The sequence below is a fragment of the Convolutriloba macropyga genome, chromosome 3 (genome assembly GCF_964194025.1).
Source record: "Convolutriloba macropyga chromosome 3, txConMacr16.3, whole genome shotgun sequence".
NCBI classification, from domain to species: Eukaryota; Metazoa; Xenacoelomorpha; order Acoela; family Convolutidae; genus Convolutriloba; species Convolutriloba macropyga.
In genome coordinates, this window is record NC_134470.1 from 15,865,920 (window position 1) to 15,891,256 (window position 25,337).

General features: G+C 34.9%; 1 pseudogene; it reads right to left on the reverse strand.

Moving 5' to 3' along the window:
• Positions 1-6,409: 6,409 nt before the first annotated feature.
• Positions 6,410-25,337, reverse strand: part of LOC142335995 (nitric oxide synthase-interacting protein pseudogene) — a 52,795-nt pseudogene continuing 33,867 nt past the window's right edge.

Consider the following 25,337-nt stretch of genomic DNA (forward strand, 5'->3'; position numbering starts at 1 on the left):
CTTTAATCTAATTGTGAAATTCCTGGTTTGCAAAGTAGCATTTTGGTAGATACGTACGGAGGTTGTTGGCATCAAGTTTTCAAGGCAACCTGTAACTAATTTAAAATCAGCCTTCTTCAGAACATTTGCTGACAATTAGTATGTCATCAAGAAAACCGAAGGTGTTTTTGAGGCGGATAAGTGGATAATTCATGTCGTTTTGGATTTTAGCAGGCGTATCGGTGAGTCCATAAAAGCTGGTATTGAATCAATACGTGCCATTCATATCGCCATTTACAATATTAAAAGTACAGTGCTTTGCAGTATCGGGGTGATGATTTAGTTGGCTATAGGCAAATTTGAGATCTATGGAGGAAAAGAAAATTTTTCATGCGGTTCGGTTTAGTAGTTTGTAATTTTTTTGAGATATAATAAGAGTGAATTAGCATGTCAATATTAGACATCTGGTTTTTTATGGATTGATTTGTTAAGAACTATTGAATCGTGAGCTAATTAGACAGTTTGGTCTCTTTTGACAGTAATGAAAATGGATTAGGTAAAACATTGATCGGAACAATTGCTTAGTTTTCCTATGCGTCCTTTTTTAAGTGATTTTTAAAATTCATTATTAATTATTGTTTGTAAAATCATATGACCTCGTCTCCCTTTTGGTTGTTTCGGTTGGAAGTGTTTGTGAAATTTCATGAACGCCCAGTGCGTGAGATTAAATTTTGTAATTGTTTTGCTATTCTAATTTTAAACGGACACTGTGTATTGATATTGTTGATCACATTACCTTCAACAGAGTTTCAATTTTGAGTGACTGATATGCCAAGCGCGTCAGATAAAATGTTAGCAATAAGTGGTTTTAGAGCATCTTTGAGACCACTTCAAAGTCAGCGTCCTCGATAAGACAACCATTGCTTGCCACTAGAGTTTGCATCATTTCAACTGCAGGAATTGGCTCATTGGCAAGAGTTTTATGGTTTTTTGCAGGTGCAGCTGACAACCATCTTGCAGGAGATGGTTCCAGAGTCAACTAAGAGTCCCACTCTTGAGTGTCCAATTTGTAGTGCCGTATTTTTGACTGCAAATTGAAGGGTAGTAATTGCAATACTTGCAACCATATTGTCATCTGAATTTTCATAATCAGAATTGCATTCCGGTTTGTAGTTCGTGATGGAGATAGCGTTAACTGAGTCATCTGTTGTAGTTGCTTCAATTTAATTTACGTTTGAACAAGGAGTATTTGTAGGGTTAGATTTTTCCTTACGGCACGTACGAGCAAACTGATCTTGGAGGCCACAACTGTTGCAGTTCATACCTTTGTTGATACATTTGTCTGTGTGGTTGATTGACTAAGAGAGACGGTAGTTTCGACTGAAGTGAATCGTGAGTCGAGTTTTTGATTGAAAGTTTTGTCGTGGATTCGGATTGCGAAACTGACGTTGAGGTAAAATAGTTTTTACTTGTGGTATAGATTGACTATGAGAAACTTGGAGTTGACTTCGGTGACCAGAGTGCCAAGTTTATTGCCAAAGGTAATGCCTCGCGAGGATCAACGGTTTCTTTTAACAGTCCTTTCCCAAACTTAGAGTCTTCCAAGTTGGCTTTAAAAAGATCTCTTTTTAGAATATTTTCTTGATTGCCTAATTCGCATTTTTCTGATATCTATTTCAGTTTTTCATGAAAATGCTCAATTGAGTCTCACTTTGTCTGTTTTGTCGTGAGTATCATATATCATTAGAATGTGATGTTTCTTGGTCTAATGAAACCTCCTCGATAATGCTCCAGAGCTCTACTGTAGTAAGGATGTCCATTCATAGATGCAGATTCCAGCTACGGACAATTTTCCGTCCTTCAGTTCCAATGTTGAGGTATTTTACTGAGACAGTCTTTCGGTCTGCTTTGTTACGGAGCCTATCACCAAACATTATTCCGACTTCCAATTGACGTTGACAACCGTTTTACCTGTTCGTCTTTAACTGTGCATTACGGGCTAGTCTCTCGCGTTCTGATTGTGTTGATGATCCTTGAATGAATGGTGTCTCCATAAATCGGTTCAAGTTGGTTTCGTGCTTGTTCTGGTTGAGGGCCGAGCAGAGTGTCTAGATTTACTTTTTTCATCGCTGGAGGAGCTTTTTTAAACTTAATCTGTCATTTCCCCAATTGAGAGGAGGATCCGAGCTTGTTTTCTCACAACAGAGCTTGATACCTAAAGGGCTCGATTTGTGAGAAGTTGACTGCGGCATGTCGTTTACAGAAAGAATTTTGTACTTTTTATTTGAGAATCGAGTTAGCTTTCTTTTATTGGGTTGATATTTCGCTCAGCCCATCCAATTTACAAGTTCTAGCGAGAGTGATTTGCTAGGCAAATAGCCTAATTAGGTCTCTTCCGTTAAATTTGGAGAATAAGACGATTGGCCGGAATAAAGAATTAAATTGAGCAACTGTACACAACCAGCAAAATAAGAAGATGAATCTTCGAGATACTTAAGTTAAAAACAAAATATTCCCAAAGCAGGATTATAAACAATAGACGTATATGTGAACAATGTAAGTTGTTGCTTCAATCAATTTGTAATACTTTTTTTCAAGTATGAATTCAAGTACAAATAGTCTAATTAAGTCTTGTCCGTTAAACTTGGAGAATAAGACGACTGGCAGGAATAATGAATTAGGTTGAGCAACTATACACAACCAGCAAAATATGAGAATGTACCTTCAAGAGATACTTCAGTCACGAACAAAAGATTCTCAAAGCGGGAAAATAAACAAAAGACCTTAATCTCAACGATGTAAGTTGTTGCTTCAATCAATTTGTAACACTTTGCTTTCAAGTAAAATTTATTTTTGCTCTTCATTTTCAGACTGTTATCGAGTCTCATTGTTAACATATCTTATATCTTATCTAATAAAGATCTAATGAACTAAAGGTTGTTTTGTTCAGTTCAGTTTTTTTCTGATTCTATTTTCATTTTGTTGTTAACTATTTGTTCTAGACATCGAATTTTGGTCGTAATTAATGTTTGCGCTTATTTGATTTTTATGATTATCTTGTCTAGTGCAAGTCTCAGTAAACTCTCATTAATGGTACAGAGTCTGGCATTACTGTCTACGGTCTGGGTAGTCTCATCAGAACCCCAATCAGAGTCTGCACGGTCAGATCAGGACACTACTTCCGGTCTGGACAGTCTTATCAGAGCGCCGTTCAGAGTCTGAAGAGTCTGATCAGAACATCGTCTAGGGTCTGGATAATTTTGTGGTATGGTCTAGATAGCTTTTTCCAGAGTCTCGGTCTGATCAGAAACTTTTCCAGATTCTCGAAAATCTGATCAGAACCAAGAGTTCCAGCCAAAAAAACGGCCACTTCCCCGGAAAAAGAAGATATAGTTTAACCCCATGAGACTGTTTTTTGAAGATAACTTCCCAATTTTACTTGATGAATATCAAAGAATACGCCAAAGACGAAGTCTTGATAATTGTTGTTGAGCTAAAGACATTTTTTGTTTCAAACTAATATTTTTTTACTGAAAAACTCATAAAACATATTCCGAAAATGACATATATTTATCTGAAAAGATATTATGGCAATGATTACTGCTGCTTCAACAGTTAAACGAACCAGTCAAGGTACCGCAAATGCGTGACCGAATTGGGTTTGGCACCCCCAGTTCGCGACCGAAGTGGGTCTGGCACCCGTGCCCGACTCAAGTCGGTCTGGCACCCCCAGTGCGTGACTGAAGTCGGTCTGGTACGCCCCGTGCATGATTCAAACCGGTCTGTCACCCCCGGTGCGCTACTCAAGTTTGTCTGATCAGAGCCAATTTTGGTCTTGATGGGCTGATCAGAGCCGGTTTTTGTCCGGACAGTCTGATCAGAGCTGGCTTGGATCGCGCACCTCTTCCTGGGTTGCGCTCCTGGATGTTCAACGAATGAGGAAACTTGCCTGCATTCTGATAAAAATTTGGAATATCTTAAAGGGACAAATTGTATTCTCTGTCATAGTGACGCGGTTTGTGGTTTAGACCATTAACCAAATTGTAATTGCCTAATAATTTATGTAGGTATATAATTCTCTAAGTGACTTAGACGACATACACTTTATCAACACTTTAACCAGAATCTTGTGTAATTTACAGACATGTTATTTCGTACTTTTGGTTTTGTTGAATATTGATGCATGTGGAGCTCGCCTTTGATTTTTGCAAAATTTGTTATTGCTTTTGCTACCATAGGCTTTCTCCTTGAATGAATTGGAAAAATCTTCCTCTTACGATTTGTCGACTGTCAAAACCAGATAATCTAATGATGCTGATGTCACTTCTTCTTTCAATACGAATCATGCATATGTATCTCAGGATATAAGCCTGTTTTTGTAATATGTTTTCACAAATTTTTACGATAAGTGTGAGCTCTTTCAAGACAGTAAATTGGTAAACCACAGCGAGCATTATGTTTCGTAGGAAATCATAAAACCAAAATTAGTAGTTTCGCGATTGCTAATTGAACTGAATTTTCTCGGAGGGCCTCAAGTAAAGGTAAAATTTTACTTTTTAAATTTCATGAGATCGAAATTACGTTTACCTTGTTTTTTGCCTTTAAACTTTTTGTATAATGGGCATCCATTTGGTGTTGGTTTATTCTTTCAGGTCTCCTCCAAAAAGATGACAACTGAGATTGGTTTATAAAAATTGATATTGCATGGCAATTCAATTCGAAAAAACGAACATTTTGCTACTTTAATCCTTTTAAAAGTAGTTTTTTACTTTCAAAAAAATACATAAAAAATTAATTTTTTCTTACTCTCAACGACCCGGAGAACTTTTTTCTTAGAACTCAACAAACGGTTCATTAATTGATTTAAGCACCACATAAAGGGATTGAAAATATTAACCTCAGCAAACCTTTGTAGCAGTTTCTTTTTTCTCTAAACTGCTGGATTACTTGCGCCATTTTACCTGTTGGTCTGTTAAAATTTCAGTTAGTTTTTTGATAGCCTGGAGTTTAACTGTTAGTGTCTATTTTGACCTAGCAGTTTGCTTGATGTTAGAACAAAAACAAACTACCATAGATTCTTGCGGTTTCGCTTAAGTCTTTTGTCTTTCGTAGTTTTTTTGCAGATTGTGAATAATTTGCTGCTATCTTACAGCTGAATTATTCTACAGGTTTTATCGTTATATTAATGGATCTGGAAAGGCTGAACTGTAGCATATAATTCATTCTGTAGTGTCAATTTTCGTTTTTTCCTGCCTGTGCTGATCTCTTATGACAAGCGAGATATTTGTCAATCCTGAGAATTTTGGTTTTATCGGTTTTCTGTTGTTTTCGTTTTTTTGACAGATTTTGTAGATGTCTTTGAGCTGTCGAAAAGTGAAAAACAATTAATATCCGGAAAGCAATAAGCTGATTAGAAGTGTTTTAAATTTAAGTGAGTTCAAGTTTCAGGAGCGGCCTCAGTTCAAACTGAAAGTCAAAAAATTAAAAAAACGTTTGCGCCAAAAATTGTGCAGTTGTTAAAAAATACAACACGATTGTTATTGCCATCGAGAAATGATCAAACTACGAAACGAAGCAGAATAGTTGAATAAATTTAATAATTTGGGAAGACGAGTTTAACAAATTTAAAGTCTTCTCAGCAGCTTTAGTGGTTTGTACGATTATGAAAGCTCAACGTTAACCTCTCAGCTTGCAAGAGCCCTCCGGGATTCGACTGTTTTTTTCCCAATCTTTGAGGCCGATTTAATGGCCAGGAGAAAGACTCACTGAAAATTAGTGTCAGTAGTACAAATTTGCATTAAAAAAAGATCAACATGACTATAATTACAACAAATTTTCTTAGAGGCATTATTTGCCTATACTACAAGTTGAGTTGACATAAGAGTTCCGGAAAATTGGAGAAATAGTTGACAAAACGTGCAGTTGGAGAAACAGTCAGTAATACCGCTGCAGCAATTTTTAGTTCTCTTATTTGGTCTAGCGCTGGTTCTTCATAACTCAATTATTCTGGCTTTCTAAATTTTTAGTTTATTTCTGGGAATCTGTGCTTGTGCAATAGTAGTAGTAGTAGACACGGATTTAGGGTTGACCACTGGTTTTGAACCCTCGGTTCAGTTTATTAGTATCAGTTTCAAGCCGCCACAATAAGTAGTTTTTCAAGTTCATTACAGTTTTTACAGGTGCAAAAGCCTTTGATTATACAGGAGCAAAATCTAGGCCTAAACTTATACGATAACATACACAAATATATTGTGATTTTTAAACCTTGCGATAAGTCGTAACTACTTTTCTGGAACTCTTTTATTTAAGAAGTGTGAGCTAGTTCTCAAATCAAGATCGTCAACGGCATTTCAAACTGTCTTTAACATTGGAACTTCTTTACCTTACGCTAAAAAAAACTGATGCGGCTCTTATAGTGCGTTGTAAAATATGAACCAAATAATAATTAATTTTACTAATGTGGTAATCATTGAAATGTGCCTTTTAAAACAAATTTAAATCAGAAAATTTACTGTTTGTCTAAACATCAATGTTGTCAAATCAGGTCGAGAGCATCGGGAATGTTTTGAGATAAGGTTAGTTTGCTTTTCTGTTCAGCTTATTGTCATACTTGGCGCATATTTTTCAGCTTTCAATTCGACGCCCGATCCTGAAAACCCCGAGGCTCCTCTTTGTAGTAAAATTACATCAGACTCTTCTAGTTTCACATTTTTCCACGGATCTAACATATCTGTTCGAATCAGTTTGTCTAACGCTTCCACTGTTATTACGTGACCTGAAGGCTTTAATACAACACAAGGCGTACTGTTAGAAAGGGCGTCATTCGTTAATGCACACATATATTTTGCAGTTGAGTATCCCGAAGAACCCTTCGTATCCTTATTGGCAGCCATAAATTTAACATCTACTAGATTCTTAAGCTTCAGTGGCTTTTTGCTCATCGGACACGTAACTTGTTGGTTCGGTTTCTTCATATTAGTTTCTGTGACAGCATTCTTAGCTGAAATTTCAGGAACCCAAAAACAACTATTAGGATTTTCGGAAGTTGTTTGGTTTAAATGATGGGATTTACTTGTGATTCTACTTTCATTGGAAACAAAACTTTCGATTCTTTTGAGTTCTTTCTCAATAGTACTATCATCTTCCTTTTTCTTCTGTTTCGCTAAATATTCTTCGTAAGCTTTCATTTGCTTCGCAAGTTCTCGTTTCTGTTTGATCATATATTCCAAAACTGCTTCCCGTTCATACAGATAGCCATCTGGTGTGATAACTGGGTCTTTACATGGCTGGAGGGTCAAATTGCAGCAGTCGAAATCTTTTATTGAATCGCGCCCAAGTCTTGTCTTCTTTGTTCCGTAACCACTGGCCTCGGTGTCTTTCTTTTTCTCATGATAGGTATACACGGCTCCCGCGGTGCAATTTTTTCCGTGACGTGTCATCGTTTCACTGAAAAAGTAAAAAAAAATTACCGAACCAGAATGATAGGTACACAAAGAAAGAAGCAATTACGCAAACAGTACTAATGAGTTTTATAACAAACTTTAGACTGGGATTCTTTGAATCAATGCATTCACCTTCTGCCTCTTCAATTTCTTTTAACTTGCATCAATGTGCTAGGCTCTAGAGCAGCGTAAAACCATAGAATTAATACATAATATTATACTATTTAGGCCTCAAGCCTTCCGTCCCGCAAAAACACTCAGATATTACTGGTTTTCCACCCGCCTACCGTAGAGAATTCAGTTCTTTCTTAGCCCCCAGCTTAGTGAGCTGCATCATGTTGAAGGCAGAAAATACCATAAAAAATAGCAGATATCTACCTAAGCATAAATCTCCCGGACCGGGCTATATACCAGCATGGGCGCTAAAAGATAGTAAACTGTCTATTGGAACTCATTTACAATTTGTCGTCAATGAATGTATAAACAAAAACACGTTTCCTAATATTTTGAAAACAGCGCATGTTACACCTGTCTATAAGAAGGGAGACCGACTAGAACCAGAAAACTATCGACCCATATCAGTCACACCAACCCTAGCAAAAATTTTTGAGCGATTACTACTTGAACAACTAACTCACCACCTAACTCTTAATGGTCTGATTAACAAGAATCAATTCGGCTTTCAAAAGCAAAAGTCCTGTCTCGATACTATCATTTCATTAACTGAAAAGATAAACCAATGCGTTGACGAAAACGAAATTGTTGTCACACTCTTTTTAGACTTAGCAAAGGCTTTCAACTCAATATCTATAGATGTTTTTATGAACAAAATAAAAAAGTATGGAATTGAAGAAAATGCAAGAATCTTATTAAACTCTTTCCTTTGTGATAGAAAACAGTGTGTAAAAAATGGGTTAGCAAAATCAGATTGGGTTGTCATAAATCACGGTGTTCCTCAGGGAACTGTCTTAGGGCCTCTAATTTTTATACTTTATGTCAACGATTTCAGTGAAGCTGTATCAACGAATTGTGATGTATTACAGTTTGCCGATGATACAGCAATTCTATGTCATGCAAAGAATGAAGCAAGTTTGCAGCTAATAGCTGAAGATACATTAAACAAGACAGATCAATATATGAAACAAAACAGGTTAACTTTGAATGAGAAAAAAACGGAGCTAATGGCATTCAGGAATGAAAAATTGCCGATCATTGAAACTGTCGATTTCAAGGGACACCGATTGGAAGCATCTGAAAAATGTAGATATTTAGGTGTAATAATTGATAGGGAACTGACATACCAAAATCAACTAAATAAGGTTATCAGTAAAATGGCTTCAGCAATCAGATCATTATATTTGGTTCGTTATCAGGTACCGCTAAAAACAAGAATAAATCTTTTTAAATCACTAGTTTTGTCTCATTTAGATTTTAGCGCAATTTTTTTTTTCAAAATTTACCATCTTACTCTATTGACAGAATTAACAAACAGATAAACTGGGGAATAAAAGTTTGCTTTATGAAAACCAAATACGATACTGCCAGAGATCTACTTCTGGAGACTAAAATTCTTCCAGCAGAGCTCCAAATAACACGGGTGTCTTTAAATAGGTTTTTCAATATTCTCCAACAAACGAGAAATCGCTCTAATAAACATTTCAGATTTTTAGAAAACGTGCCTATTATTGTAAACAAACGAACCCATAACCTTTTCTTAGAACAAAAATGTAAGTCAAAATGGAGTAATGGTTCAATTGTTCGTAGCTTTATTCGAAAATGGAACACACTTCCAATTACAATTAGAAAAGAAACGTCGAAGACCAAATTTAAACAAAAAGTTACAGCGGAAATGCTTAAACGACACGAAAGAGTTCCAATAGACAGAAGGGTTGCAGGATTTAAACATATTTTTTATTAAATTATTTTACGAAAACCGAACCTTAGTTTGTTATAAATTAGAAAAAAAAATGTTTCATTAATAAATTTCTAACATGTAACATTAACCAAGTGGTTAGTTTAATTTACATGTTTGCAGATTAAATAAAAAAAACGAACGGGAAAATTTAATGAAAGAGTACGCCAATTGTTATGAACTATTTCAAGCCAAAAACTTACCGATTGATAAAAGCGTGAATTCAAACAATTATTGAGTAAACCGTTACATTTTTGCAGGGATGACACCTTACAAATTTATCGAAAAAAAGTTAGATCAATAAAAAAAATTATAATAATAACACAAGATTTAGGGAATACCCAAGGGAAATTTTTATTAAGTTCCCAAATCAAACTCAAATTTTACAGTCACTTCAGTTCGAGTTTTTTTTAATGTTTCTACAATCAGCTCAGTTGCACGTAAATCGCCCAGAACACATATCCATCTCGTTGAAACTGCGGTTGAAATAGCTCAGATACGCCTTCGAAAGTTTTGTCAATAAAATCTTGCATCATCATCAATTTTTGTTGATTTAAAGGCGAATGTTTCCTCTTGCAACGGCTGAAGATGAGGTTCAATCTCGACATCATGACAGAGATGACTTAACAAATTCGCAAAGATATCGCGAAGTTCATTATGACTTATGTGGTTGCTTGCTTCCTTCGGACAGTGAAGGGCATGTGCCACACTGAAAATTTGGATTTATTCTGTTTCGGCCCCCAGTTTTTTTATGACCCCGAGTTCCAAATTATATATTGTTATATAGCACGTTACTATGTGAGAAAATAGCACGTGCGCCTGGGGGTCATGAAACGTTTATGCTAAGTAAACAGTGGGGGGGGGGCAAAACAGAATACATCCGAAGTTTTCATTGCACGCCTATAGTGATGGCATCTTTACTGGGTCCCAACCACAGCAAAGAGCAAAAGCATCACGAAACTCGCTTTTCGTTAGGTCAAAGTGATATTGGTTAACTGGCATAGCGTTCAACCAGTTTGATACTCCCTTTTCACCAGCTATATCAGGTGAGCGAATCTTGCTCTTATTCAATTCGCTCATTGCTCCAGTCATTTTCGATTTGATATCAAGCTCTTTTTTCTTTTTTCATTTCATGTACAATTTGTTGTTTCTTTAGTTCGGATTCGAGCAGAGATGGGGAAAAGCACCTTGTCAGTTGCACAGGTCTTTTATGTTCTTTAAACGAGCCTCCAGGTTTGAGGATGATTGGGCCATCCAATTATCGGCAAAAGAAAGATACTTCGGTATTTCATATTGTAGGCGGGATTCTACAATGGAGCAAAGTAGAGAAAAATTTTCTCACAGTAAAAGGAACAACAAAAGAAATCCGCAATCGGGAAATTTGATCGCTCAAGCTTGTCAGAAACTGTTTAACCGAGAGCACAAAATGACAAATATCCATAAAAATATTTGAGCCCCCGTTTGGAGAGTGCTGGTCATTACAAGCTAAAAATTCATTCGAAAAAGTTTTGCGTCGTTTGGGGGTGCAAAAAATATGCAGGCACTAAGCCTGGAGGCTCAAAAGGACACAATTCAAATTTTCTAAACATAAATCTTATCGTTGTTAAGGGACTAAGTCAATAATCAAACTATTTTTTAAAAACGTTTTTGTTATATATAGCATCATCAGGTGAAAAGCATATTACAGTCAATTTATTTACCATTAGTTTCAAATCAATTACGAAACAAAATAGTAAATCTTAAGTTTCTCGGAACACGGCGTTTTCTTTTGAAGAAACATTGTTTTTGAAGTTCCGTTTTTGTTTAGTCTTAAGTTTGGGTTCATGAGCTTGTCTTTTTTTCGAAACGTTTGGGTGAATTTGGAACAGTTCAATGTTTCGATACACTAAAATGTAATTTAATAATAAAATAACAATTTAACTAGTTTTTTATTGTAAGCTCCTGGCTTCTGTAATTACTGCGCGTGTTCAGCATTGGCTTCTGTTGTGCTATATGTACTGTTTTGAGTGTCTTAGGTTTTTGTGGCACAGTGCATTGATCAGTTTCACGCCAATAAAACCGGCGTGATTTGCCGCAGCATTAGTTTACGTGCTGACCTAACTTTAAGTCAAGTTTTTGAAGCTCTGCCATCTGTGTTCTATTATGTCTGCAAATTTGCTCAAAATTGGCGGAACTGCATCCACTACAGTCAAAATCGTATATCACGTGCTGTTTTAGAAGCCGATTGAAACTACTTAAATAGTGGAAAGCTTCTTTTGATGTTCCTTAATGTGTAGATCACTCTACTATTCGTTATTTTTTGCAGCTCTTCTTTTAGTCACAGACTTAATTGGCTTCCATATTGCAAAAAAGATGGAGCATCACCTCCGGGTTTATTATAAGTTAATTTTCGACTCTTTTTCTGCTGTAGTCTTTGCGGTCATTTTAGAGTAGCTTAAAATTTTCTCAATTTTTTGATTTTATTGCAAAACGCTCAATTTCCCGAATATTGATTTTCCACCACATCAAAGTACTGCCAGTTGCTTGTAGATCTAAGAAGCCTATGGATAGTATTGTCTTTATATTTTTTTATGCTTGGGAGTGATTGGTATTTGCGGAAAAATAGAAGAGTTTCTGTTTCTGTTGGCTTTGCTTACCATTTACAAGAGACTTTTCTCTGTTCGGCAAGGTAGACTGCATTATCGAGAAATATTAGTTTACATTTTTCTTTTGATTTTTTCCATTGTGATGTTCAAATTTTACACAAACTATTTCCTATATAAAAAAATTTTGGGGTCGTATTTTACTGTGCAAATAATGTCGTCTACAATTCTTTCAAATAGGCTTCAATTCCCAGTTTTTTTTTAAATAGCGTATTTTCACATTATAAACAATAATTATTCCCCAATTTTGCATTTCTCCGTACTTATATTTTTATATTTCAAATGTTACCAATTTTCAGTTTTTTTGCATTCAACCGCCTTGTAATCCGAGACTTTTTAATGACATTGAGGGCATCTCTGTTTTGAAGTTTTTGTTTCACCAGCGCCTATCTCATTGTCAACACTTAGTTTATCTTCAAAATAATTTTCGTCCAAATAATGGCCACAATAACTGCCAGCAAAACACCACTGCCAAATCTTATTATTGAGACTTCCAGTAACCATTAATTTTAAATTAAAATTTTGAGAATATCAGTTTGAGTGGGAGTTTAAATATTGATCTTTCAAAAGTGAGAGGGGTGTCACTGGATCAAAGACACCTCGGACCAACTTGAATGGCTTCCAAGACGGGAACATTAACATCTTAAAATTTAACATCTAGTGATTCTGTAGTCAATTGGTCTGTATTTTTACAAATGGCCTCAGTATTTTGCTTTAATGGCCTCTAAACAAGAAAGACTGCTTTAAAATTTTTCAAAATCAGGTAATTGAAAAAATTTATTTACAACGTTCTTCGTTATATCAGATAAAATGCAGATAAAAATTATTCTATATTCATTGAAAATGATTTCAATTCAATTATGAAATAAAACAACAAAAAAGGATTTTCATGGAGACGTATGTTTCCGTTTTTTTTTCTTTTTCGTTATCTGTTTAATCTATTCGTGATCTTTATATTCAGCGTTTAATTTTTTGTTTTGAGTTTCCACCATTTCGATAACAATTTTAAACATTTAATATATTAAATAATTTATTGTACTTAGTAATAAAATTTTGTCCAACCACATTATGACTTATGTGGTTGCTTGCTTCCTTCGGACAGTGGAGGGCATGTGCCACACTGAAAATTTGGATTTATTCTGTTTGGGCCCCCAGTTTTTTTATGACCCCGAGTTCCAAATTATATATTGTTATATAGCACGTTACTATGTGAGAAAATAGCATGTGCGCCTGGGGGTCATGAAACGTTTATGCTAAGAAAACGGTGGGGGGGGGCAAAACAGAATAAATCCGAAGTTTTCATTGCACGCTTGTAGTGATGGCATCTTTACTGGGTCCCAACCACAGCAAAGATCAAAAGCATCACGAAATTCGCTTTTCGTTAGGTCAAAGTGATATTGGTTAACTGGCATAGCGTTCAACCAGTTTGATACTCCCTTTTCACCAGCTATATCAGGTGAGCGAATCTTGCTCTTATTCAATTCGCTCTTAGCTCCAGTCATTTTCGATTTGATGTCAAGCTCTTTCTCTTTTTTCATTTCATGTACAATTTGTTGTTTCTTTAGTTCGGCTTCGAGCAGAGATGGGGAAAAGCACCTTGTCAGTTGCACAGATCTTTTATGTTCTTTAAACCAGCCTCCAGGTTTAAGGATGATTGGGCCATCCAATTATCGGCAAAAGAAAGATACTTCGGTATTTCATATTGTAGGCGGGATTCTACATTGGAGCAAAGTAGAGAAAAATTTTCTCACAGTTGAAGGAACAACAAAAGAAATCCGCAATCGGGAAATTTGATCGCTCAAGCTTATCAGAAATTGTTTAACCGAGAGCACAAAATGACAAATATCCATAAAAATATTTGAGCCCCCGTTTGGAGAGTGCTGGTCATTACAAGCTAAAATTCATTCGAAAAAATTTTGCGTCGTTTGGGGGTGCAAAAAATATGCAGGCACTAAGCCTGGAGGCTCAAAAAGACAAAATTCAAATTTTCTAAACATAAATCTTGTCGTTGTTAAGGGACTAAGTCAATTATCAAACTATTTTTTAAAAACGTTTTTGTTATATATAGCATCATCAGGTGAAAAGCATATTACAGTCAATTTATTAACCATTAGTTTCAAATCAATTACGAAACTAAATAGTAAATCTTCTCGGAACACGGCGTTTTCTTTTGATGAAACATTGTTTTTGAAGTTCCGTTTTTGTTTAGTCTTAAGTTTTGGTTCATGAGCTTGTCTTTTTTTCGAAACGTTTGGGTGAATTTGGAACAGTTCAATGTTTCGATACACTAAAATGTAATTTAATAATAAAATAACAATTTTACTAGTTTTTTATTGTAAGCTCCTGGCTTCTGTAATTACTGCGCGTGTTCAGCATTGGCTTCTGTTGTGCTATATGTACTGTTTTGAGTGTCTTAGATTTTTGTGGCACAGTGCATTGATCAGTTTCACGCCAATAAAACCGGCGTGATTTGCCGCAGCATTAGTTTACGTGCTGACCTAACTTTAAGTCAAGTTTTTGAAGCTCTGCCATCTGTGTTCTATTATGTCTGCAAATTTGCTCAACATTGGCTGAACTGCATCCACTACAGTCAAAATCGTATATCATGTGCTGTTTTAGAGGCCGATCGAAACTACTTAAATAGTGGAAAGCTTCTTTTGATGTTCCTTAATGTGTAGATCACTCTACTATTCGTTATTTTTTGCAGCTCTTCTTTTAGTCACAGACTTAATTGGCTTCCATATTGCAAAAAAGATGGAGCATCACCTCCGGGTTTATTATAAGTTAATTTTCGACTCTTTTTCTGCTGTAGTCTTTGCGGTCTTTTTAGAGTAGCTTAAAATTTTCTCAATTTTTGATTTTATTGCAAAACGATCAATTTCCCGAATATTGATCTTCCACCACATCAAAGTACTGCCAGTTGTTTGTAGATCTAGGAAGCCTATGGATAGTATTGTCTATATATTTTTTCATGCTTGGGAGTGATTGGTAGTTGCGGAAAGTTAGAAGAGTTTCTGTTTCTGTTGGCTTTGCTTACCATTTACAAGAGACTTTTCTCTGTCCGTCAAGGTAGACTGCATTATCGAGAAATATTAGTTTACATTTTTCTTTGATTTTTTCCATTGTGATGTTCAAACTTTACACAAACTATTTCTTATTTAAAAAAAAATTTTGGGGTCGTATTTTACTGTGCAAATAATGTCGTCTGCAATTCTTTCAAATAGGCTTCAATTCCCAGTTTTCTTTTAAAATAGCGTATTTTCACATTATAAACAACAATTATTCCCCACTTTTGCATTGCTCCTTACTTATATTTTGATATTCCAAATGTTACCAATTTTCAATTTTTTTGCATTCAACCGCCTTGTAATCCGAGATTTTTTAATGACAGTGAGGGCATCTCTGTTTTGAAGTTTTTGTTTCACCAGCGCCTATCTCATTGTCAACACTTAGTTTATCTTCAAAATAATTTTCGTCCAAATATTGGCCACAATAACTGCCAGCAAAACACCATTGCCAAATCTTATTTGTGAGACTTCCAGTAACCATTAATTTTAAATTAAAATTTTGAGACTACCAGTTTGAGTGGGAGTTTAAATATTGATCTTTCAATAGTGAGAGGGGTGTCACTGGAGCAAAGAAACCTCGGACCAACTTGAATGGCTTCCAAGACGGGAACATTAACATCTTAAAATTTAACATCTAGTGATTCTGTAGTCAATTGGTCTGTATTTTTACAAATGGCCTCAGTATTTTGCTTTAATGGCCTCTAAACAAGAATGACTGCTTTAAATTTTTACAAAATCAGGTAATTGAAAAAATTTATTTACAACGTTCTTCGTTGTATCAGATAAAATGCAGATAAAAATTGTTCTATACTCATTGAAAATGATTTCAATTCAATTATGAAATAAAACAACAAAATAAGAATTTCATGGAAACGTATGTTTCCGTTTTTTTCTTTTTCGTTATCTGTTTAATCTATTCGTGATCTTTATATTCAGCGTTTAATTTTTTGTTTTGAGTTTCCGCCATTTCGATAACAATTTTAAACATTTAATATATTAAATAAATTATTGTACTTAGTAATAAAATATTTTTCGAAAAAATCAACATGTTCAATGTTGGTTAAAAACTAAACGTCCGTCTCTGACTTCAGTACTCAAGGCGCATGTTTGGCATTGATTTCTCTATTGTTTTGTTTTGCTTCCAGATTCATCAGTTTTTGAGACACATTGCACCGTAAATTTTACGCCGATAAATTTTACGCCGTTCAATACACCGAGAGGTGCCTCAAAATTGTCTTATATGATAACCTACAAAATCGAGTTCATTTTTCAATGCTCTGCCGCCGCGGTTAAAGATGCCGCTGCGGTTTGACTAAATTAGTTGCAAAAGCATCAGCTAAAATTTATTTCTAACACAATGTTCAACTTTTGGGCTGTTCAGAACTAAAGTTTAAGTATGGTAAGCAGGATTTGTGTTCCTTGTTTTGTACATCATTTTAATATCCGTTAATTTTTGGTTTTTCTTTTAATTTCATGCTTTATTGGCCTCCATATTGCAGGAAGAGTGTGGGCATCTTCTTCTGGTTAAAGTTTACTTTCGACTTGATTTCCATTTAAGATGTTCTCAATTGTCTGGTTTACAATGGTTGAGGACCAATTTTCCGGATAATGATATTTCCGCCCTTGTTTTTGTTGACCCTAATGGCTTCATCAAAATATTGCCAGTTGAAAGTAGATCAAAAAACCTATGGATAGTACCGACGACAATACTTCTTCATGCTGGAGTGGTTGGCAGCTGCAGAAGTGTTGAATTGGTTCTCTTTCTGTTGGCTTTTGGTACTATTTACAAGAGACCTTTCTCTGTTCGTCAGAGTAGACTTCCATATCGAGGAAACCTGGTTCACGATTTTCTTAATTTTTTCCATTGTGAATTTCAAAGTAATATGCAAACCATTTCCTAGTTGAATTAATTTTTTGGGGTTGTATTTTACTGCGCAAACAGTTTTCTCTACACATCCTTCAAATATGTTTTTTCGGACTTTTGTTTTCAGTTGTTGTTTTTTCACATTTAAAAGATTTCAAAACAACATTCCCCATTTTTTCGTATTTCTCCTTGGCTATATTCAGACATTTTTGTGATCTTGTTTCGAATTTCTTGCATTCAACGGCCTTGCAAATATTGGCCAAGATAAATGCCAAGGAAGCCACAACTGCCAATCCATCCTTTTGACAGTAAGGAAGTATCGATAAGGTTGGTTTTCAACCGCAGAAAATCTTGAAAACATGAGTTATGGTCGTGAACTCTCGAAATCAAAATCAAGACTACGAGAGTGGTTTAAAAAACTGAATCTCTGTCAATGTTCAAATTTTACCTTTTAAAACGAAATGAGTTTTGTAAAAATATTCCTAGATGATCTAAAGAAGAAAATCAACCATTTTCCACTGATCTTGCGAACAGTTTGTTTCCAAGAGGAACGTTTGAAAAACATGTGATTAAAAATTGATCTTGATTTGTGTCTACAAATTAAAAATAACTCCAAGTCTTCTTACGTTATAAACCATTATATTTAGGAACCAGACATACCGAATCTAAGACACTCAACAAATTCTTTCAAATAAAACCATACTTGCCGAACAAAACCAAATATCACAAGGATTTCTTGAGTAGAAAATTGAACATATCAAAAGTCCAATTAGTCAATTTTGTTCGGTCTTCAAGAACAGCGAACAAAATCGATTCATTAATTTTTTTCAACGATGGATTTTCTACCTAAAATATCCTCGTTAGTTTTGGTTTGTTCGGTATGCTCAATTTCAAATGAAAGGAGTCGTTGATGTACTGAGTCTCTTAGATTTGGTATGTTTAGTTCTTAGATTTGGTACGTTCTATTTGAAAGGTAAGAAGACGTTGAGGTTTGTTGTTTTTAATGCAGTCAAATGTAATGTTGAAATTCTAATCACAGGACTTCAAAACGTTCCTCTTGGATATAAACGTTTTTCAAGAAAAGTGAAATTTGATCGGCTTTCTTCATTAGCTTATTTATGAAAATAGTTGAGCAAACCTTTATTTTTTTCTATTTCAAGATAAAAATTTAACATTGATCAAAATTAATTTTTGAAGTCAGACTCACATAATCGTGATTTGCTTATGAGAGATGAAGAGCGTTATTTATTTTTTCATAAAAATCAATCATATCGGTATTTCCTGACGTTTAAAAGCAAAGATGAACAATTTAAAGAAATAAAAAAAACGGAATAAAACGATCGTACCGACAATTGCATACAATTAAGAACCGAACATACTCAGGAAATCAAACAAATAAACGATTTTTCTTACGTTTACAGACTACTACTTTTGAACTAGGGCCACAGAAATAAATCCCTATTTTGCAATAGAATTACCGTCATGGTAATCGGCTGTAAACATTTCAGGTCGCACGGGCCAGTGCAGTCATGGCCATGACCCGCGAGCCATTTCCAAATGCTTTAGATGGGCAGCTCTTAGATAGTCTAGTGGGGGTTTAATTACTTGGATTGAAACCGCATAAAAGTTCGAAATATTAGTTCTGAAAGGTTGCACTTTTAAACCTCAAAATGGATCTTTTTTAACTCAGTTCTACTAAATTGATTATATTACCAAGCAGGTTCAAGGTTGCGAGAAGAGCCTTTTTAGTTTTGAAAAAACTGATCAGTCGTCCTTTTGGACTTCTAACATATTTTGGTCCGCACAACCGGTTCAATCAAGACAAAATGTCCACTCTTTAGCAATTTATGATCAAAGAGACCATTCTTGTCATACTCCAGAGCTTTGGGTCAAGACTACTTGCAATAGTCATCTAACGAACAATTTGTGATTGTGATTGATGAAAGGATTTCAATATTAAGACGGAAACTCCGGGACTTTTTTCTCATCGTCAAAGTTCTTTTTTATGGCATAATGTAGCGGCTAAGGAAAAAAAGTTAGTTGAAGTCTTCCAGTCTTTCCCGCTCTTCTCAATTTCCCGCTAGATTGCTTGACGTCGGATTCTGACAAATATCTGAGATCCTAATAGTTGCGGGGCCAAAATTTGCTTAATCAAAGAGAATATTTTTCTAGAAAATTCTCTTGAGTCAAAAAATATTGGCGATCAACATACTTTTATGGGAGAAAAACACAGAAAACTGACACTAAATAGTGTGTCCTGGCACAGACTACATTTTAAAAAAATTGTTTAATGTGAGAGCCAGTAAGTCATAGCGGTAACTACTGCGAACGAATCAACTCATAAAGCCAATTTCTTTGTAGCCAGTCGCAAATTTTCATTCCATCTCAAACTTCAAAAAAACTAAATTTAATGGTTAAAACACAGTTGACATTTTCGGTAGAAACATATATAAACCACAGAATCAAAAAGGTGGTTCCGAAAGGTAATCAGGTGGTAGTTAAAAGTACTGAGAGATAAATTTCCGGTAAATAAACAAAACCAAATTTTGTGAACAGCTTTCGTGTCCTTCATATAATAATTCTTTTAAAAAAATTTCAACACAATAGGCTGACAGTGCGTTTAGCCGACACGGAAAAAGTGAGAAATCTAGCCAACAGTTTTATCGTAATTGGTTACAGAAAGTTTCCTTGGTCCATAAATCAGGATTTTCGTTGAACCATTATCATTGGTGTAAGTTCGGGTGGCGCTCCACCAGGCCTTTCAGTGAACGCAGCCCCCAGGGGAAGGTTGCGACCACGGATAGACCTTCGTTAGGCTATTTGATTAAAATGAACCTGCAGTATTTGATACCTATGAAAAAGTGTTTTCAATTGGCAAATCATAGCTTCAAAAAAGATTTTATCTTTTATTTTACTTAAATTGTCGGCCAATTTTTTCAGTTATTGATTGTCCATAAAAAGCTTTGTCGGCCAATACGGCGGCCACCGACTAGCATATACCTGAGATTATAGAAAAAGTCCGGTTGATAAGCTGATGAGCTGAATTCCCTTCTTACGGTAAAAAGTAAAGTTACTCGAAATTCCAGATCAGTAAAAAAAAGTTTTGAGACTTCACATGCGGACAAAATGGAAATCAAGTTCATTAAAAAAGAAACCATTTGTTAAAATTTTGCAGCTATCTTTACTGGTAAACAGCTGTTTACTCTTATTGGCGTTAAATATCTTTAAATTTAATGCAATAATTGATATCGCTAAAGATTTCTTATTGACGAATAGCTAAGTTGCAGCCTTCATGAGAATATCATATCGTAACGTATTTGGGAAACTTGGTTTAACAGTTTATTGTAACTGAAGTGAATAATTTAAATCATGGGAGTTTGTTGTTTTGTTATCCTGTGGTAGCATGAAACATAACCGATTAAAACCGGACGAAATGCTCTCAAGCAACCGGCCATCGGTTGGCTTCATCAGTAGCTAGCCACGGTTCAGTGAGACTAGCTTTAGCTTAATTACAGCTTAATAGGGAGCCTGAGGTGAGCGCAGCGTGTGGGGGGGGGTGGGGGCTGACAGTGAGAGTGGGGTCTTTGGCAGCATGGGGCCTTGCGGCCGGAACAATGTGCAGGGCGCGGTTGAGGGAGGGGTGAAGAGAGGGTGGGGTTGATGTGGGGGTGCATACTTGGAAACTACTGAGCTCAAAATCTCTAAGTGGACCGAATGCCCGCTGGGCGCTACCTGTTTATCCCTTTTTTGAGGACAAAAATTCAATTGGGTCGGACAAAAAACAATCGCATACAAAAAGACCAACAGGACTGCTAAAAGGTTGTGTGAAAAACGATTACTATGAAAAGTGTATTACCCCTAAAAAACTTCAGAATTCTGTCGGTGTATTTCAGAAAGCATGAAAAGGCGGTTCTGAGTTCTTTAATTCTGTTGTTCTAATTTTAAAGTTCTTTCTTCGGAGCAATATTATGCGGAAAACACTTATAAGTTTAATGATTGAATATATTCAAAAATATCCCTTCCCATAACGGAGATTAATTTATATAATCGAGGCTAATTAACTCTGAATCTCGACTAAATTAGTTCAAAATATTTCTCTTGCTTACATTTTTTGCTAGTTAAAAGAAAATTTTTGCTACCTAAGACCTGTTTTAAACAATGAAAAAATAATCGATTTTCATTAGCACGTAAATGATAAGACTAATAGTGAAAATGAAGTTCATAACCATGTAGGTTCTCATATTCCATTCTCATTTTGAAATTCAAACAATTTTCTATCTAACAATATATCCACCGCAGTTTATTTAAATGGCATCCTTGTTTTCCTCCACTATAGCATCATGAACACAACTTCATATGAAAAACCGTCCCCAATCATTGCTCAGATGCAGGGAAAAAGATTTTGTTCTGAAATATTCTCAAAATCCTGGCAAAACTTTCCATAGGTAACTACTTCTGATTAAAAATATGAGCTCCAGTCAATCTTCATTAACGTACACCAGTTTCAGCACTCACAAAAAATTAGATACGTCCGAGTAACCTCCGGATGCATTTATTCAAAATTTCGTTAGAAGGAGTTCATCGCCAAAAAGGGACAAGTCTCACCTCCTGGTTCTCTTAATCTTTCACTGTAATTAACCCAGAAGAACTCGCCCAGTTAATTAAGAGTTGAATTTGAAAACAATTTCTTCTGGGTATGAGTCTGGTGCAGATGATGAGTTTATTGTGGATGCTGTTTGTGCTTTTGTTCGGCTTCATTTTAATAGCATCGAGCAGTACTGGAAACGAAAGCTTTCAGATTACAATGCTGGACCTTAACCAGACCCAACTCTTGTTTTGTACGTTACCATTACCACCATCTTCAACGAAAAGCGAGCTAATGTATGGATCGAACCCTTTTCGTTTCCAGATGCATCTTTTCAGGTGGCGCTCAGCATAACTGCTTCAGCTGAGTTGATAAATTTTCAGCAATATAGGAATGAGGTAGCGAAGACGCATAGTGACATAAAAGAGCTATAAAATCAATTTGGATCCACAAATTGTCTAACCTAAACAAATGAATTCTTGTCGTCAATGGAGTGCTATCTCATTTTTTTTCAAGTACATCGAAATTTGCACAATGTTTTGAAAATAATTCAGTGTTCGTATAAAAATCTCTTAACATTTTCTGAAACATGAAGCAGGTTTTTGGCAGTTTTTGTGAAATTCATTTTTAGGACAAAAATTGTGAAATTAACAACAGGGATTGAATTGTTAAAGTCCCTTTCTATTAGAGATAGAAATTTGAAAGTTTTTTAAACTTTTAATTGATCAGATATCCTGCAGTCTATTGCTAAAGCATAAGTTTTTCCCCTCTAAATCCAAAATCAACTTTACAAAAAGAGGGGAAGATTAAGAAATTATTTACCTCACCTTTATTAAAACTAAAGACGGAAATTTCTGAAATTCTTAAACTGAACAAATTTTCTCAAATCTTTTTCCAATGTCTAACTAGTTTCCAAATCCAGAAAAAATGACAAAACATTTTTCCGAAACCCTAAATAACTTTTAAAAAATTAGGGAATGTTTGTGAAGTTAAATACTACACCACCCCAATTATTAAAAGAATTGGGACATTTGTGACACTAATCATAACTGCACAATTTTTCCTCAATATTAGTCTAAATTTTTAGGCCTTACTCTACCTGAAACATGCCACAAACACATTTTGTGTTTAATAAACCTGATTTTGCATATTGTTTGATTCAATTACGCAATTCGTGGAATCTATTTACACAAATTATGAAATTTAATTACTATTGCCTGTGAAATACACTTACAAAAATCCAATTCTTCAGTGTTTTCCACAAATCGTTTTCGTGGAAAACAACGAGATAATCCCCACAAGATATTACAATTCAAGCCCATTAAGGGAAGGAAAATATATTCCACAAAACGAATATATTAGGACTGCTAACAGATTCCACATGTACAAATCGGTCAACTATTCCCAATTTGGGAGTCACTACTGACCAGTATTATTTATGTGTAAAGCAAAAACACCTTTGTCCACAAATACAGGAACTTAGAGTTTTTATCGTTATGAGAAGTCGGACGATGTTTTAAAAATGTCAATTTTTCTTCGCGTATCATAGCGAAAAAAATGAAAAAACTGTATTGCAGCCACTAGAGAGTACTTCCAATTTAATATGAAATTACCCATTTATTGCAGGTTGTAAAGAAGGAGATAATGACAAATATTGCAGGAAAACGAAAAAATAAACAAACGAAAAAAAAATGGAGCAGGAAACCAAAGATTTCAATAATTTAGGGTTGGTAGAATTGTTAATGCAAAATGTTTCAAACTTTTTAGCTAACTAAATTACTTTTTAATTTTATTTGCATTGGAGCATGTAAGATATCCCGGAAAAGTAATTGTGAAAAATTTCATATAACTTTATACCAAAAGCGTTGTTTTCAAAATCGAATAAAACAAAGCATTTTCTATAACTTTTTAAGGTTACTAAAACGTCACAGCTTTTAATTTTAATATTTTCAAAATTTTTTAGGTATAGCAAAACCTAGCAATTTTTATAATAAATGGAATTCGGAGAAGTTCAATCAAAAGAACATAGGAGTACCTTTAAGAAAACAAAATAAAAAGTTTTTAGTGTCTTCCTTTTTTTTCTCATTTTGTAAACTTAAAGTTTTGGGAAAGAGTGCCTTGTAATTGTTTTCTGTGGTTTTACATGTCAAAATTTTGATCCAATTGAACAACTGTGATACTCGTGATGTGCAAGTAAAAAATAAGGAGCAGTTTCTCAGAGACCAAAGAAAAGTCAACAAGAAAATGGAAGGCTTTGTTCATCGTCTTCCTGGTTGCTCTAGCGCCTTGAGCCCCTTTTTTGATGTTTGCAAACAAAATAATTCTGTCTTGTAGAATATTTATTTCAGTGGAGATGTTATAATATTTTTTCTTGGTTTAGGAAAATGGTTGAACAAATATATCAATAAATTGCTAAACTTATGACAACTAAAGCGTGCAAACATGCCATTTTTTATTCCTAAAGTTTTTTTGACAAATGGTTTATTTGAAACCTAACAGTTCGCCAAATATTGGACACTTGAGACTGATCAAATTCAAAAATGTACAGGTTTTGGAAAAGAAAACGACTCTCCAAATGATTTTGTTATTTAGGTTCGCCAATTTTTGAAAACTGATTTTGTTGCAGATAACTAAAAATATAAAGCTTTCGCATGAAAATTTTGTTGTCTTAAAAAACAAATCCCACAAAGCAGGACTTTCTTGAAAAACTTAGAAAAAAATTTTATTATGTCTTTTATCTGCGCAATTTCAGACAATTGCTGACTTATTTTCCGAAATAATTCTTGGATTTATGTGGACGCGAGTTTGAGCAAGCTGGTTTTTTGAGGATCATCCAAAAATATAACAAGAGACAAAGAGCCAATTGGTGAAAGAATGAAAGTTGTCTATTTATCTTTTTGAAAATTTTTTGTTTTGAATTTGCTGTTAGACGCATTTGCTGTAAAACTACAATTTTATTTAACGTTCCACCTGGTCTCATATCAGATTTAATGAAGATTCTGTGGGACTCAATTCAATGATTTCATTTCAAATAAGAAGTCCTCAACTCTTTTACAGTAGTGAGAATGTTTTTTTTACTGATTACTGCAAAATAACCATGCTCTGCAAACACTTAAGTGTTCCATTTGACTGCTTGTTTATTTGATTGCATTTGCATATTTGAGAACAACAAACCAGAACAAATAGTTTAATAAATAACATCAAAAAAATTATGGCTTTCAACACTGCTTCGATCTTCTCAACTGATGTTTTGTTAAATATAGATTCAAAATTGATACAAAAGTGAAATCCCATTAACTAATGTCAACCAGCACGAGTCAATTTCTATGTAAAACTCGTTTTTTGAAAAGTAAATTATTTAAAAACTTCACATCTCTTGATTTCCAAAATGATTACCAAAAGCAAATAATACAGTTGTTTTGTTTGCTTCAACGGATCCCCGAAAAACACAACCTAGTTCTTCATTTGGAAGAATTACTTGAAAGCATGTCGGAAGATTATAAGATAAGTGCTGCCTCGAATGTCAAATCCACCAAACAGGTTTCAAACTTCCTTCACATTATTCCTGTAACAAGTCAAACTAATGGAAAATGTTTGAGAACCTATATGTTTCTGGACAATGGATCAAGGGTATCGTTCCCCAAAAAGAAACTACAACTCAATTTGGAACAAGTGGAAAATCTGCTATCCTTAGACATTCATGGAACGCAAAAAAAATCACCAGTAAGAAGCACGACGGTAAATGTGGCACAACTCAAGTGGAGAGTCAGTCAGTATCTACAAAACAAAGACCACATCTTTGGAGCGCATAGTTCACCAACTTGTGCAAACTATGCATTGAATAA